This window comes from Mus caroli, chromosome 2 (assembly GCF_900094665.2).
Source record: "Mus caroli chromosome 2, CAROLI_EIJ_v1.1, whole genome shotgun sequence".
Lineage (NCBI taxonomy): Eukaryota > Metazoa > Chordata > Mammalia > Rodentia > Muridae > Mus > Mus caroli.
In genome coordinates this window covers 125,726,865-125,741,312 of record NC_034571.1, presented here as the reverse complement: position 1 = coordinate 125,741,312, position 14,448 = coordinate 125,726,865, and the positions used below count along the sequence as shown (strand labels likewise).

Sequence of the window (14,448 nt, the reverse complement as noted above, 5' to 3'; positions counted from 1 at the left end):
TTCCCTGATTGGCTGCAGCCCAACGGCCGGAGTTGTCGTCACGGGAAAGGCAGAGCACATGGCGTGGAAAGCTACCCCGGCACATGCGCAGCTTGCTTGTTTACTACTTAGAACACGGGTGTCAGTGCCATCAGCGCCATCTTGTAATGGCGAATGTGAAGGCGGCTCCTTACAATGACAGGCTACATAATGTGGAGCTATGAGCTAGAATGAACCCTTTCTCCTTTAAGTTGCTTTTGTCAGAGTACTCTATCACAGCAACAGAAAAGAAATGAGACCCTTCCTACCCATATTTTGTTGAGTTGGCGATTCTTTCCCTCTACCCTTTAGTTCAAGACTTGATGTTCACCTGTTAGACCATATTGAATCTTTACCCTAAAATTACTATAGAGTTATTGTAAAAATTAAAGTAGGGGATGTATGTGAATGTTGAACATGAACCACTAAGTGTTCATAATGCTAAATTTCTTTAATTGAGGTTCAAACAGTAAATTTTTAGAATCAGAACAACACTCTGATTTATAGCCACCCCCCTTGGCATGGTTTGCTTTCCTTACTGAACATTTTTAGTCAGCTGAGAGGGACATAGAAGGCGCCTGTGACAACCCCTACCCTCACCTCTCCCAAAAAAGCAACAAAGGAAGCCATTGAAGAGAATTCTTTAAAATTGTGCTAAGGATGCTGAAGTCAGTTCTTTACAATGGTGGGCTGCGGGCAGAGGTGGGTGGGGAGGGACTCACTTTTCTTTAAGGGTCTGGCCACCGGGAGTTTGAACATGCTCCAGGGACTATGTGAACAACACAATTGGACTCAGGTTTTTTTTGTTTGTTTGTTCATTTGTTTAATCTTTTGGGGGGTGGGGAAAGGCCACAAGGGTAGGGGAGCAGACTTGGGAGGACTGAGAAGTAAGGGTAATGGGTATGTGAGAGTTCCAGATAATCAATAAGAATATTATGTTTTTCATAAGGAAGTCAATAAGTAAGTGCATAAAGAGATGAATGGGTGAAACAAGCTCCGAATATATGACAATGTTAGCATTTACTTTCATCGGTTTTGATTTCCCATCAGTGATACAAAGATAAGGTGGGAGTAGTGGCTATAAAACAGTGCTTTGTAGCAATAAGCAATAATATTTTTGGAGCTCTGACACCGTACTGGAGAGATCATGTGAACAATCTTTTGACTGAGAACTTTGGTAATGATACAAAAACCCTTTAGCATATAATCTTTGATATAATCTAGGTGTGTGGATTCATCATGTGGAAGTCCTTAAGCACATACACAAAAATTTAGCACAGAACTACATTGAAGGAAAATAAAAATTATCCAAAATAGTAGAGTCAATGAATTAAATAAATTTGGATATCCAACAATGCAAAGCTTGACAGTCACATTAAGCAACATGTTAGACAAGCAAGACTGATGTTCCATAATAAGAAAAAATATTTTTATTATTTACCCTTCTATCCTGTGGGTCTAGGGAGAAAGAGCATACTTTTCTGACCATGGATGAAAGTGAGAGGGGCTTTTGTGAGGCATATAGGCTTCATTATGTCATGCAAAGTGTACCAGAAGCAGCTGCTCTTTGAAAACAATCTGAGTTCTGTAATGTGCAGTCCAGTTCCACATAATCAAACATCAGCCTTGGAACAGTTAAAGGGTCTCCTTCCTGTTGTTGCTCAGGGTGTTGGTTCACAGAACTAAATCTTAACAGAGAGGGGTGGCAGATTAGACATGATGAAAGGCCTGAAAGGTAGAGAACATGGAAAGGACAATCTAAACAAAGGGAGAGGCCATGAAGTGCCCCTCAGTGATTTCCAGAAGCAACTCTGTCAGCAGCAGAGCCTTCCCAGCAACAAGTCTCAGACTGCCAGAAATCTGCACAGGTAGTGTAGCTTGTGGATGCGGACCGTGTGAGTGCTGGGAGATTTGTAACTTAAATAAGTGTAAGCTCAAATCATGAATTTACTCCTTAGTGACCAGGTAACCCCGGGTGAGCTGCTTATGTTTCTTAAGCTTGAATATCCTCATTTGCATAATGATGCTTTCTTGGAGTATGAGGGTTCATGACAGCTAGGCACTGTGCCTGAGGCATAAAACATTCTCCCCAAATGCTGGCTGTGCTAAAAGCTGCCCAGTGACCCAGAGCATCCTCAGCGGCCAAGCACCAGAAGCAGCTGTGCCATCAGCAATTTGTACCAAGGAACTGGGCCACCTGCCTCATCCAATGGGAGGAAGCACATTCTTCTCAGAACACTGATGCCAGAGAGGTACTCTTGGCATCTTTGGGAGCCACAGAAATGGGTTCAAAATGGTATCTGAAGAAAGAGCCTCCAAAAAAAAAAGAAAAGAAGAAAGAAAGAAAGAAAGAAAGAAAGAAAGAAAGAAAGAAAGAAAGAAAGAAAGAAAGAAAGAAAGAAAGAAAAGACCTTGACCTGTCTTACTTACAGGTCAAGGTCTGAATCCTCAGAGTCCTGTTCCTGCCACCATGCCTTCACTCTGCATTCATGGATGCTAGGCCTCTGGAAGCTTAAGGCCAAGTCAACTCTTTCTTCTGTAAATTGGTCATGTTTTTATCACAACCATAAAAAAAAAGTAGCTAAAACACCAATTTCTGCTGCTACAGGCAAGAAGTAATCAACGTGAACCAACATTCTAAATGCCACTTACCATGTTCCCTAATGTTACCGCCTCTCTCAGCTTGCAATATGCATCTCAAATATCACATATGCCACTACTCTAGCCACACTAACTAGAAAAAGGAAATCTGCCTAGATGCCTATTAATAAATAACAGATGATGAAAATATGTACCTGTTTGTAATAGAATATTATTCAGCTGTAAAAAAAAAAGTGAAATTCACAGAAAAAAATAGACATAACTGGAAAACATTACACTAAGTGTGAGGTAACCTGGCCCAGAAAAACCAGACCACGTGGTCTTTCTTACGCAGATCCTAGCTTTGAGTATTGAAATTTATGTGTCTAATTTGGAGTGTCAGGAAGTTAGAAAGGACTCACGGTGAAGTAGGGCTCCTAAGGAGGCTAGAGATAGCACAACACACATGATATAGAAAGGGGGGAGAAATACTGGGGGCTAAAGGGTTAAATGAAGACAAAGTGAAGAGAGAGAGAGAGAGAGAGAGTAGAGGGAATAGTGAGGGTAGAATGGTTTAAATCAGTTGTGTGGATGGAGGAGGAGAAAAGATAATGGTTAACCAAACGAAGAATATATATAAATCCAAAATCATATAAGCTAATTTAAAATATTTTAATGATTTTGGATTGAGGACCTTGTATGGATGAACAACGCTGCTCCTAGACACCATGTGTTATTTATTAAAAATCACTGTGGTGGATGTGGGACATCTCCCTATGTGTTACTGATCAGGGGGTTCCAGAGGTCCTCAAAATAATGCAGCTACTCCCATTCCTATGGGTTACCTACCAGAACTACAGAGACTGACCGTATTGCTAAGGACATCGTACACTTTGCTTCTCAGACATAGAAAAGCCAAGCTAGAAATCTCCTCCTGATGGCTAACTTTTATACTGTTGGAATGCACTATGCAGGTCACTGGTTGGGAAGAGTCCTCAACAGTCTTACCCATGATGGACTCCACATACCAGGCACAATGTGCCCACTGATACAAAAGAAGCTGGGAAGTTACAAGGGTACAAATCGCAGGTTGAATTTGAAGTTCACTCCCAGGAGGCAATCTATTTCTGGTGCTGTAAACATGATCAAAAAAACCACGGTTCTGGGATCACTGGCCTAGGAGGAACCTACCACTATTGCTTTGCTAACTGAACACACTGTTGAGCTACTTCCTAAATGTCTATGTTTTTATTCATCAATCAGTGCTACTCTCAGCCTTGGTCAACCAAACTCCCTTCTTCGGTGGGTAGCAGTTAATTGCAGGGATTCATAACTGACAAAGAGATAAGAGTAAGTAACGGTTGAGCATTGAGCCCTTGAAGAGAGAACCATATCAACCCCCAACCCAAGACTCAGGGAACATCATAGAAGAGGGTGTCAAAAGAATGGAAGAGCAGAGGGAGAAACACTATGAAATGCTGTCTTCTGCCACTGGCACAGCCACTTCAGTGATGAATTTATAATGCTCTGGTTCACTACACAAGCCCTGTACAGGCTCGAGAGCTGGTCAATGTTCCATCATGGATGGGAGAGGGGCACATGAAGTCATACTTCTAGCTGAGGGGCTACTGGAAGTTAATGATAGCTGGGAGCTGGAGGAATCATTTTTCGGAGGAGTATAGCAAACTGCCTATGATATAGTAAGTAACACCATACTCATACAAATATTTTATATTTATACCCATAAAAAATACACACAAACATATATAGATATAGACATAGACATAGATATAGATGTCCATTGCCATTGTCAACTCATATTGAGTCTTGTAGGTGTGTGTGTATATATATATATATATATATATATATATATATATATATATGGTTTGAGCAAGAGCATAATAGGAGTCATCACTTTCCAGTCTGAAATATTTGTCCCACCTCCCCTTATATGAAGCTCTGCCTACCACTAGCCTTATTTCTAAGTGCCACATTCTGTATCAGGTACAAATAACAGAATCCACCAGGGCTATTTGAACAGAAAAATAATTAAGCATTAAATGCAGCATCTTTGAGTACAGCAAGCAAGGGGTGGAACTAGGTATCCACCTTGTCATGCTTTAGGACTGACTGGAGGAAGACACCGTTGCATCTGACCTCGGCTTCAGTGTGCCCCCTGCTGGCACCAGTCATCACTGCAGGCACTGCACAACTACCACCAAGTTAGTCCCTGTGCCACCATCAGGAGGGCTGAAAACCCCAGCATATCCTACCTTCTCACCTTACTCTCTTTCAAATCAGAAGTCTTACCTGTTTGTGTGCAGCTGAATGACAAGGCGTTAAGTCAGCCTGGAGCATAGCTTCATGAGCAATTAGGTGATTTGAGTTCTAACTTCTAGACTGTGACAGAATCAAGGGAATTTCCACAAATACTAGATCAGATTTCTCAAAAATGGGAGGCAGCCCTGGAATTATCTGCCATTTACTACAGTCAACAAGATATTCTAAAGGGAGAAAAGCAGAAGGTATAAGGATCCTGTCATTTGCTTTAAGAAGTTTCTAGAGAACTAGGTAACTATTATCTCCAGGGAAGGAAAATTTATAGTCAAGGGTAGAGAGAAAACTTAATTATCACTGTATATTCTGACTAAGACAGATACAGTGCAAAAGGGAGTAAGAGGCGGTCCTGAGAGACAGGAAGAATGGCAGCCACGCTTCTGTGAGCGGCTGCAGCACAGCATTTGTGGAATGCCTTGTTATCCCCTTACCTTCATCCAGGGGTGCATCCAGGGATGCATGAGACATGCTCTTTCCACTACGGCAAGGGCAGCGTAGTGAGCATAAAAAGTGTTGGCCATTCCAATGGTGGAAAGGACTCCAGTGATTTAAAAAAAAAAAAAGTTTTTACAAAGAATGAAGTTTCTTTCTGTACAGCTGAACCCACTGCCTTTGTGTACATCCCCAGAACTCTGTGAAAATAAAATCTTATGTATATGCAGCATTTCTTACTTAGTTGCCAGACATTTTTGCATGTTTAAGCTAAAATCTTGATGTAGGAACTTGTACTGGGTAAGAGGCTATTCATCTTAACAAATAAAGCCATCATCCAGGAATGACAGGACATGGACACCACCGCTTTTTCTCCTCGAGCAGCTTTCTCCATCTATCCGTCACAATCAGTGTGCAGCTTAACTTCAGGGCGCAGCTAGGGAAGTGGAAGACATAGCAGGCTAATAAAAACTTTGCACAACTGAGATGGTGCTGGCCACACAAACCTGAGAACCTGAGTTTGATCCCCCACCCCTCAGAGAAAGAGAGAGAGAGAGAGAGCAAAACTTTCTTCAAAACCTATCAAGAGCTCATCTGGAGCTGGAGAGATGACTCGGTGGTTAAGAGCACTGTCTGCTCTTCCAGAGGTCCTGAGTTCAATTCCCAACAATCACATGGTGGCTCACAACCATCTGTAATGGGACCCAATGCCTTCTTCTGGTATGTCTGAAGACAGATACAGTGTATTCATATACACAAAATAAATAAACCTAAAAAAAAAAAAGAACCCTTAGAACAGATCTAAAAACCTATTGAACAGATATAGGAAACCTAAACTGCAATCAATTGTGAAACAGGAAGAAATGGGCAAATTTCCAAATACATATAAAATACTTGAATTTGTCAGTAGCAAGCAATGAAGTTGAAAGATTAATAAAAAAAAGAAATCAAGATCTTATCTGAAGCTTAAAGTTCTATCTCAAAAATCACCACCTCTTTTGAGTACCATTCATGGCTAGATGATACTCCAGAAGCCACAGGCTATTAAATGAAAATCTCAGTGCCAAGTGAGAGGTTCCCCTGTAAATGCTTCCGGGTGGATTGTTGATGATGGACTTCTGAGAATAGGAAGTCACCAAAGTGATACAATCTATTGTTGTTCTTGGCTACCCACCAGAGACTACATGGTAGAATCCCATTTCTGAAAACACCACACACTTTGGTTGCAAAACCAAGATGTCAAGTGGGAAGCAACCTAGAAACTCCTTTCTCTCTGGCTAGTCCTGGAAGGCGCAACACAGACTTTGGTGGGGAAGGACAGTCACCAACAGTCTTGTCTAGCTGTAGACTCTGCAAGGTACAGTAGCAGGAAGCCAGGCAAGATGCACACACTGGCACAGGAGTGGCATGAAAGTTAGGGGAGTAACCATCCACTTACTGATTAGATTTGAAGTCTGCTGCACAAGATGGAACTCATGTCTGATACAGTCAGCCTGATCCTAGCAAACCTCTGAAGGAGCACACCATGGCTATTTTGCTAAATAAGCTTGTTGTCAAGCTGCTTTCTAAATATTTCTGCTTATACCCATAAATGAGTGCTGTTCTCAGCCTTGGTCAAAGATGCTTCTGTTTGCAGAAACTCATATTGAGTAAAAATGATGTGAATCTGGGTTCTTTCCATCTTCTGGCTATTATAAATAAGGCTGCTATGAACATAGTGGAACATGTGTCCTTCTTACCGGTTGGGACATCTTCTGGCTATATGCCCAGGAGCGGTATTGCAGGATCCTCCAGTAGTACTATGTCCAACTGCTTGTGGACGTTGTACATCGTGGTGCGCACTAGGCTCCGCACCACGATGTACAACGTCCACAAGCAGTTGCAGGATCCTCCAGTAGTACTATGTCCAATTTTCTGAGGAACCGCCAGACTGATTTCCAGAGTGGTTGTACCAGCTTGCAATCCCACCAACAATGGAGGAGTGTTCCTCTTTCTCCACATCCTTGCCAGCATCTGCTGTCACCTGAATTTTTGATCTTAGCAATTCTGACTGGTGTGAGGTAGAATCTCAGGGTTGTTTTGATTTGCATTTCCCTGATGATTAAGGATGCTGAACATTTTTTTCAGGTGCTTCTCAGGCATTCAATGTTCCTCAATTGAGAATTCTTCTGCTTGTGGACGTTGTACATCGTGGTGCGGAGCCTAGTGCGCACCACGATGTACCCCCTAATGAAGGAGCTAGAGAAAGTACCCAAGGAGCTAATGGTGTCTGCAACCCTATAGGAGGAACAACAATATAAACTAACCAGTACCCCCTGAGCTCGTGTCTCTAGCTGCATATGTAGCAGAAGGTTGGCCTAATCGGCCATCACTGGGAGGAGAGGCCCTTGGTCTTGCGAAGATTATATGCCCCAATACAGGTGAATGCCAGGGCCAGGANTCGGGAGTGGGTGAGTTAGGGAGGAGGGTGGGGGATGGGTATAGGGGGCTTTAGAGATAGCATTTGAAATGTAAATCAAGAAAATGTCTAATAAAATTTTTTTAAATAAAAATAAACATGATGTGAATCATTTGATTGATGAGCCCTGGGAGGTACATCTATGTCCCGCCCTGCTCCAGGTATCAGGAAACAGCAGAAAGGGTATAAAAAAATGTAAGACTGGGTTGTGCAGAAAAATGCTATAAAACGCCATCTTCTGCATATGGCATAGCCATGCAGCTCATGAACTCACAGCAGCTGTGATTGTGTGCACACAAGCAACCCTGGTTAAACTCAGCATGTCACCAGGGAGAGGGAGGGAGAGGGAGAGAGAAAGAGGGAGGGAGGAGGAGGGGAGAGGAAAGAGGAGGAGGGAGAGAGAGAGAGAGAAAGAGAGAGAGAGAGAGAGAGAGAGAGAGAAGAGACAGAGAGAGAATAGATGAAAATAGTAGAGTAGCTTGCTAGGAAGAAGGGGGGGAGGTCTGATAGAAGTTGAGACGGTAATAGGAGAAGTAGCTATGACCAGAACACATTACACACATGGTGAAGTTGTTGAAGACCAGTAAGGAAATGATTCATCTCCTTTCTGAAGCCAATTCTCGAGCCACGCCTCCACTGTATACACCTGGCAGAATTAGACCTCTCTAGTTCCTACTCCTCCACACTACACGTAAAATTTGAAGATAAGTCACTGTGTGTTTTCCTTTTGTGTTACCTTGTCTAGGTCCACATCTAGCTAACACAGTGACTAAGGAAATAAATAGGCAGATTAAGTTCACCGCTGATTAATATGCATTAATTAAATAAATAAAAGACTCAGTATTGATTCTGTTGTGCTTTAAAGAGAAAAAGAGGGTAGGTGTGTATATGTGTGTAGGTGGGTGGGTGGGGGTTATAAAGGATGTGTGTGTGTGTACATGAGGATGGGTGTGTGGATGTGTGTACGTGGGCATAGGTATGTTTGTGTATATGTGGGTGTGTGTATGTGTACATGGGTGTGTGGAAGGGTGAGAAATGTTAAAGTCTAGAATACACTTTCTAATCCATCTTGTACTCATGATCTCTACCCATTTCAGAAAACTTAAAATAACCAAGTGATAAGTAAAATTTTATATCACAAGTCTAGGATACATATTATAGAAGAAAAATCACAAATATATTTAACCAAACAAGACAGACACAGAATAATACATCTATTATATTCCATTTAAATGAACTGCAATAACTGCAAAACCCTTCTGAGAATGGTGGCTGGTTTTTGTTTTTGTTTTGTTTTTGTAATCATGGTTGAAAACTCAAGGTTCAGATGCAACAAGCACTGCTTTAAGATTGGGGGCTGGAACATATTCCCTTGTTGCTGGGGACAGCAGCCTGCCAGCCACCCTATCATGAGGTGGGGGGAAAAAAACACGATTCTCTGGTAAACCTTGCTACCAACCATATTTGAAGAGTGTGTATTAAATTCATTTCTACTTCAAGATTCTGTCAACTTACAATGAGCTTTTGGAGATGTAATCCTATCTGAGTCGAGGAGCATCTGTATACATTTTTTTAAATAACAGCAAGGAGGACACCTAAACGTTGCTGAACTCTTTAGTGCAATCCAAAGGGATTCTTTAATACAATTTTCTTTAGTATAGGTTTATTGCAATTTTCAGTGGGATGGAAAGCCTGCACAGGTAGTAAAAGAGCCATTAATCTTCTAAGGTCACACTGCAGACCTTGAACCTGTACAGACTCAGTTCTGATTGTCCAGGAGCAGAGTTCTCAGAAAGCAGGTCAGTAAAGGAATGCCGGCTGCCCAAAGTCTAAGCATATTGACCTGGGAAAAGCAGAGTCAGGTGACAGCCCCATCCCTATGGCTAACTGTACTAAGAAACTTCCTCTGTTTTAGTTAGGGCTACTGTTGCTGTGATGAAACACCATTATCAAAAGCAAGTCGGGGAGGAAAGGGGTTATTTTGCTTAAACTTCCATATCTAAGTTCATAATCCGAGGAAGTCAGGTCAGGAACACTACACTACCTCCCAGCACCTCACCTGGCCACTACCCCAACACTCCATCCTATCACCCCACCCCCACTCTCGGGCAGAAACCTTAAGGAGTGAGGCTCATCCTGACTTCTTGTAGAACCCGGGACTTCTAGCCCAGGGGTGGTCCCACACACAACGGCCTGGGGTGTCCCACATCAATCATTACTTAAGGAAATGCTCTACAGGTTTGCCTACAGCCAGATCTTACAGAGGCAATCTCATTAACGTCGCTCCGATGACTCTAGCTTGCTGTCAAACTGACATAAAACTGGCCAGTATTTCCCCTAAATTCTTAATGATTTTATTAGTAAAATTTCTTCTGCGCATGCCGAGGAAGGAACTCAGGGACAGGTGCTCTGCCACGGAACCTAGCCCTCTGCCCTTAAAACCCTGCATTTGTTGATAAAGTTCAAGTGCTATCTATTTATTTAGGGATTGGGGCTAGAATGTAGGATGGTGTGTGTCCTGGAAGCTCTGTACCACCGAACTTTTAATTCAAATGTAAAATACTTGTAAGCCAAAGCAGTTCCTAAATGTTGTGATGTTCGAATAACAACAACAACAACAAAGATTTAACTATAAATTTCGGGATATTTTCGATTTAAGAAGTTAACGGCAGAGTCACCTCATTGGTACACATACTGAGTACCAATGATGCAGCATGATGCATAAAGTTTCCCAAGGAGCGGCTGCCACCCAGCCTTCTACTTACTTCCAGTTAAAGAACTATTGTTTTCTTAACCACTGTATCCCCAGGGCCCTGCCCCAGGCCTGGCACAGTAAGCATTCATCCTAATGTACGCTGTACAGGGGGAGGGGGGGAATTACCCAAAGTCTCCCACACTTCCTGGGCGGGCAGCTGTCTGGAGAATCTAACAGGAAAATAACAGATGACTGCCTGCGGTGAGCCACTCTAGGAGTGGTCCAGCCTTTGGCTTGGAGCTCAGTCTGATCAGAGGGGGCTTCCTCCTGCCAGGCCTCACCTTTTTTGGAGGACTGACATCACCCTTTTACTCAGAGGTGAATCGCCTCTGTGCATGCCACCTGTCTGGTCAGGCTTGCTCCAGAACTCTGCATAGATAGACAGTTGCAGACAGGCAGGGATTCTCCCTGGCCCCGGGTATCAGTGACGAATTTACCTAAGAGGCAGAGAAAACTGCTGGGCCTTGGGTCCTGGGCCAGTACCGGAGGGCTTCAGGGTACCCAGAACGTTGGCGGCGTCCAGGAAAAGCCATATAAAAGTGGAGGCGGGAGGGGGGGAGTGTGTTCCAGGCTGCTTGGCTCCCATCTGGAGCAGCCCTGCGGCTCCCTTCAACCCTTATTGTATCTGCAGCCTTCTCCTACTCGGAGCGAGAGCAAGACCTAGCAGGCTGGGCTGGACGTGCCTCCACCTGCCCTCTGCGCTAGCCTGCGCCGCCACGCTGTGGCCCCGAGACGCGGACCGCGCTTTGGGCGCTGGGCGGCGGACTCCAGAAGCTCTACTGGCTGTCGCGAGGTCCCCGCAACGTCACTCGACCCGCTGTACCCTGGTGCGGTCCCGCGAGACCCCTGCTCGCCCAAGGCGGCCTCTGGGGACGCAGCTGTCCACGTGCGGGCTGCAGACTGGACACCGCAGGCTCCATAGCAGGTGAGCTCTCCCGCTGCGGATTGGGATTAGCCAGGCTGGAACTCCCGCCGCGAAGACTTGGGACTCCTGCCCCCCTTCTTTTCTGCAGCTCTGTGCAGTTAAACGGTTGTTGAATTGAAATAATTTTGTCTGGAGGTGATCACCTCCGGCCCAGGAATCTGGCCGTGCACAGGAACGCTTTCGGTCGGCGCGGGCTGCTTTCATTAATGGGCAAAGGACAGGTGGCTGGGCACCTAGGACCCTGCGACACCCTGCCAAACCGAGCGTCCGTGTTATATTCCGGACTTTTTTTCTTTTTTCTTCCCCGCATTCTCTTTGAACCGGGACGGTGCGACCTTCACCAGGGAAGGTAAATCCAAGCTGCCTTGTTGCCTCCTATTTTGGTCTCCCTGGGTGAGCTTCCACCCAGCTGAAGTTTGCTCCACAAGTAACAACTTGTTGTTGAGGATGAGAACCTCAGGCCAAACTGAAGGCGCAGAGAGATAGGAAAGGAATGTGGGAAAACCAGATCGTCTTCATTTTAGAAGGAATTTTCGTTGTAAGGGATCTGTCCATTTTCTATACAAATGGGTTAATCACTCCAATCAGGAAAACTAAGGACCCTGTGTCCTTTGTTTTAAAATTGACCCTGAAGGCCCAGAAAATGAGCAAAACTAAATCATCTTTTTAAAAAAATAAAGTTAGCTTTTTATGTACAAAACATTATTTGAAACTCAGCCTCAAAAAAAAAAAAAAAGATAGATAGAAAGAAGGAAAGGAAATGAAAGGAAAGGAAAGAAGAGAAGAGAAGAGAAAAGAAAAGAAAAAAGAAAAGAAAAGAAAAGAAAAGAAAAGAAAAGAAAAGAAAAGAAAAGAAAAGAAAAGAAAAGAAAAGAAATAGCATTTTGGAGATTGCAAGGCTCTTCCGTGTCGAGTTGGCCCTGAAGAGGCTGTTTTTATTGTCTCTTCTCTGCTGATCTGTTTGTAGAAATGATAGGTGTTGTTAAAAAGCTAGAATTCATTCGCGTGTTAAGAGTTTTTTCTCTTCTGTTGTTGCAAAATCACCAAGGACGTTTCTCAGAGTGATGTAAGTTTAGAGTAAAGGCGATGGTTCCTGTTTGGGTCCCCCACGGAACTTGATATGATTTGCCGTGAGGTACCCTACCTTCCCTCAACCCCAGTTTTCTCGTTTTAAAATGGGTGTTGGTGAGAGTGAAGGAGCTAATGAGCCATGCAGAAATGCTGCAGGCTGATGAGGAGAGCAAGCATTCTGGCCAGTTCAATCAGTAACCGACCGAAATCGGTCGTTCGGTCCTCCGGAAGACCTGTGTTGACAGCCCCCCCCCCCCCCCCGCATCCTTGTACTCGGGATACCTCTGGTTATAAAGCACTCCTGAGCTCTTGAATTCTATTCAAACACCTTAAATCTGTCCTAACCACTTTCAGATGTGCAGTAGTCGATCTTTGGATTTGTGGCAGTCAATGTATCTCATGCATTTTTTGAAATTCACTTAGGGCTTACAGATCTGAGAGGAACACGTGGTGGCATAACATTGGTGGTTTAATCATCCATTGTTATGAAGGCAGTGCCCCTCTTACACCATTACCACTCCAGCTTCAGATGGGTCTGCCCCAGCTTCAGATGGGTCTGCTAGATTGATGCAGACCCTGCATCTACTTTTTTGTCTGCCTGTTGTGACTGCAGAGTGTGAGCCACAGAAGCTGGCTGGGTCTCAGAGTACGAGACTGGGTGTCACGGTTAGGAGTGCTGTCTTGGGAATGTTAGTCCAGTTGGTCCCTCGAGATAGACCTTATGAAGCGTGGGCTTCTTCTCATAAACTCTCTTGCATAGGGACATGGAAAGGAGTCCTTACAGTCATTTAAGTGCCTCTATTTAAAATCCTTTTAAAAGCCCAACTTAGCAACATCATTTGAGCCCACATCAAGTTTTGTTGAAGTTCTATCTGCTTTGGATTCTGATTTTCCTAAAACCACCAGATCTTAACAGTCTGGGTTGTATTTGTTTTTGTTTGCTTGCTTTGCCTTTAGCACCTCCAGTTAGGAGAAAACTGGGTTTGAACTCCTAACCCTATCTTAAAATTTTGACCAGTCGCTCCTGTCTGGTTTTTGATGGTTTGTTTTTGTTTTTTGGATTTTTTTTATCTTTTGCCAACGATGTATACAAAACCTTTGTAGAGCTAAGAGTGATGGCACATACCTGCCGTGCCAGCCCTTGGGAGACTGAGGCAAGAGGATTGCAAGGTGGAGACAGTAGAGTGACCTTGTCTCCAAAAGAAATCTTATCGTGTGCTTTAAGAGTGACTTCCTTTGGATTGGAGCTATATAACTCAGTATTAAGATCATTTGACTAGAATGCACAAGGCCCTGGGTTAGACACCCTAACACTACAGAAATAAAAGAGCTTAAGTAAATCAAACACACAGACACAGTACTGATTGTCATATGCCTCTGTCATCATACACATTAAGATAAGATGATGACTGATATGCAGTTAGTTTGCTGAGTTTTTACTTTAGGGTTCTCATACGGAAGGTACCAATATTAGTAGGAGGAATATAGTAACACTGATCTACGAGAGATGCTAAAGAGAGGGTTTCAGTGGGAAATGGCTTTAGTGGGAAGCTCCTTATAATAAACAGAGTGTACTGAGGTATATTTGCATACTACAAAATGTGTTGAACTGCTACATTAAAATCTGTACATTTTATCACACACAAACTATATTTCAGTAAATATAGAAGTTACTTTAAGATCTCATGGAAGGTTGCCATGGTTTATTGTGTTTTGTCAAAATAGTTCAGAGAAATCAAAAAAAAAAAAAAAAAAAAAAAAAAAAAAGAGTAGAAAAGAAAAACCAAAATTGATATGGGCAAGAAATGCATACCCCGGTAGAGAAAAGAAAATAACAGAACTTTAGATAGTTGCGGTTATTTTTTATAAGTC

The 14,448-nt window shown here is 43.2% G+C and overlaps 1 protein-coding gene and 1 pseudogene across 1 annotated transcript in view; both read left to right on the top strand.

Annotated features, from left to right (window-relative positions):
* LOC110307109 overlaps positions 1-12,774 on the top strand; it is a 36,252-nt pseudogene extending 23,478 nt beyond the window's left edge.
* Fermt1 (fermitin family member 1) overlaps positions 10,795-14,448 on the top strand; it is a 47,056-nt gene continuing 43,402 nt past the window's right edge. Inside the window, exon 1 of the mRNA XM_021150110.2 lies at positions 10,795-11,505. The gene's annotated coding sequence lies outside the window, so the exon portion shown is untranslated. The remainder of the gene's footprint in view (positions 11,506-14,448) is intronic.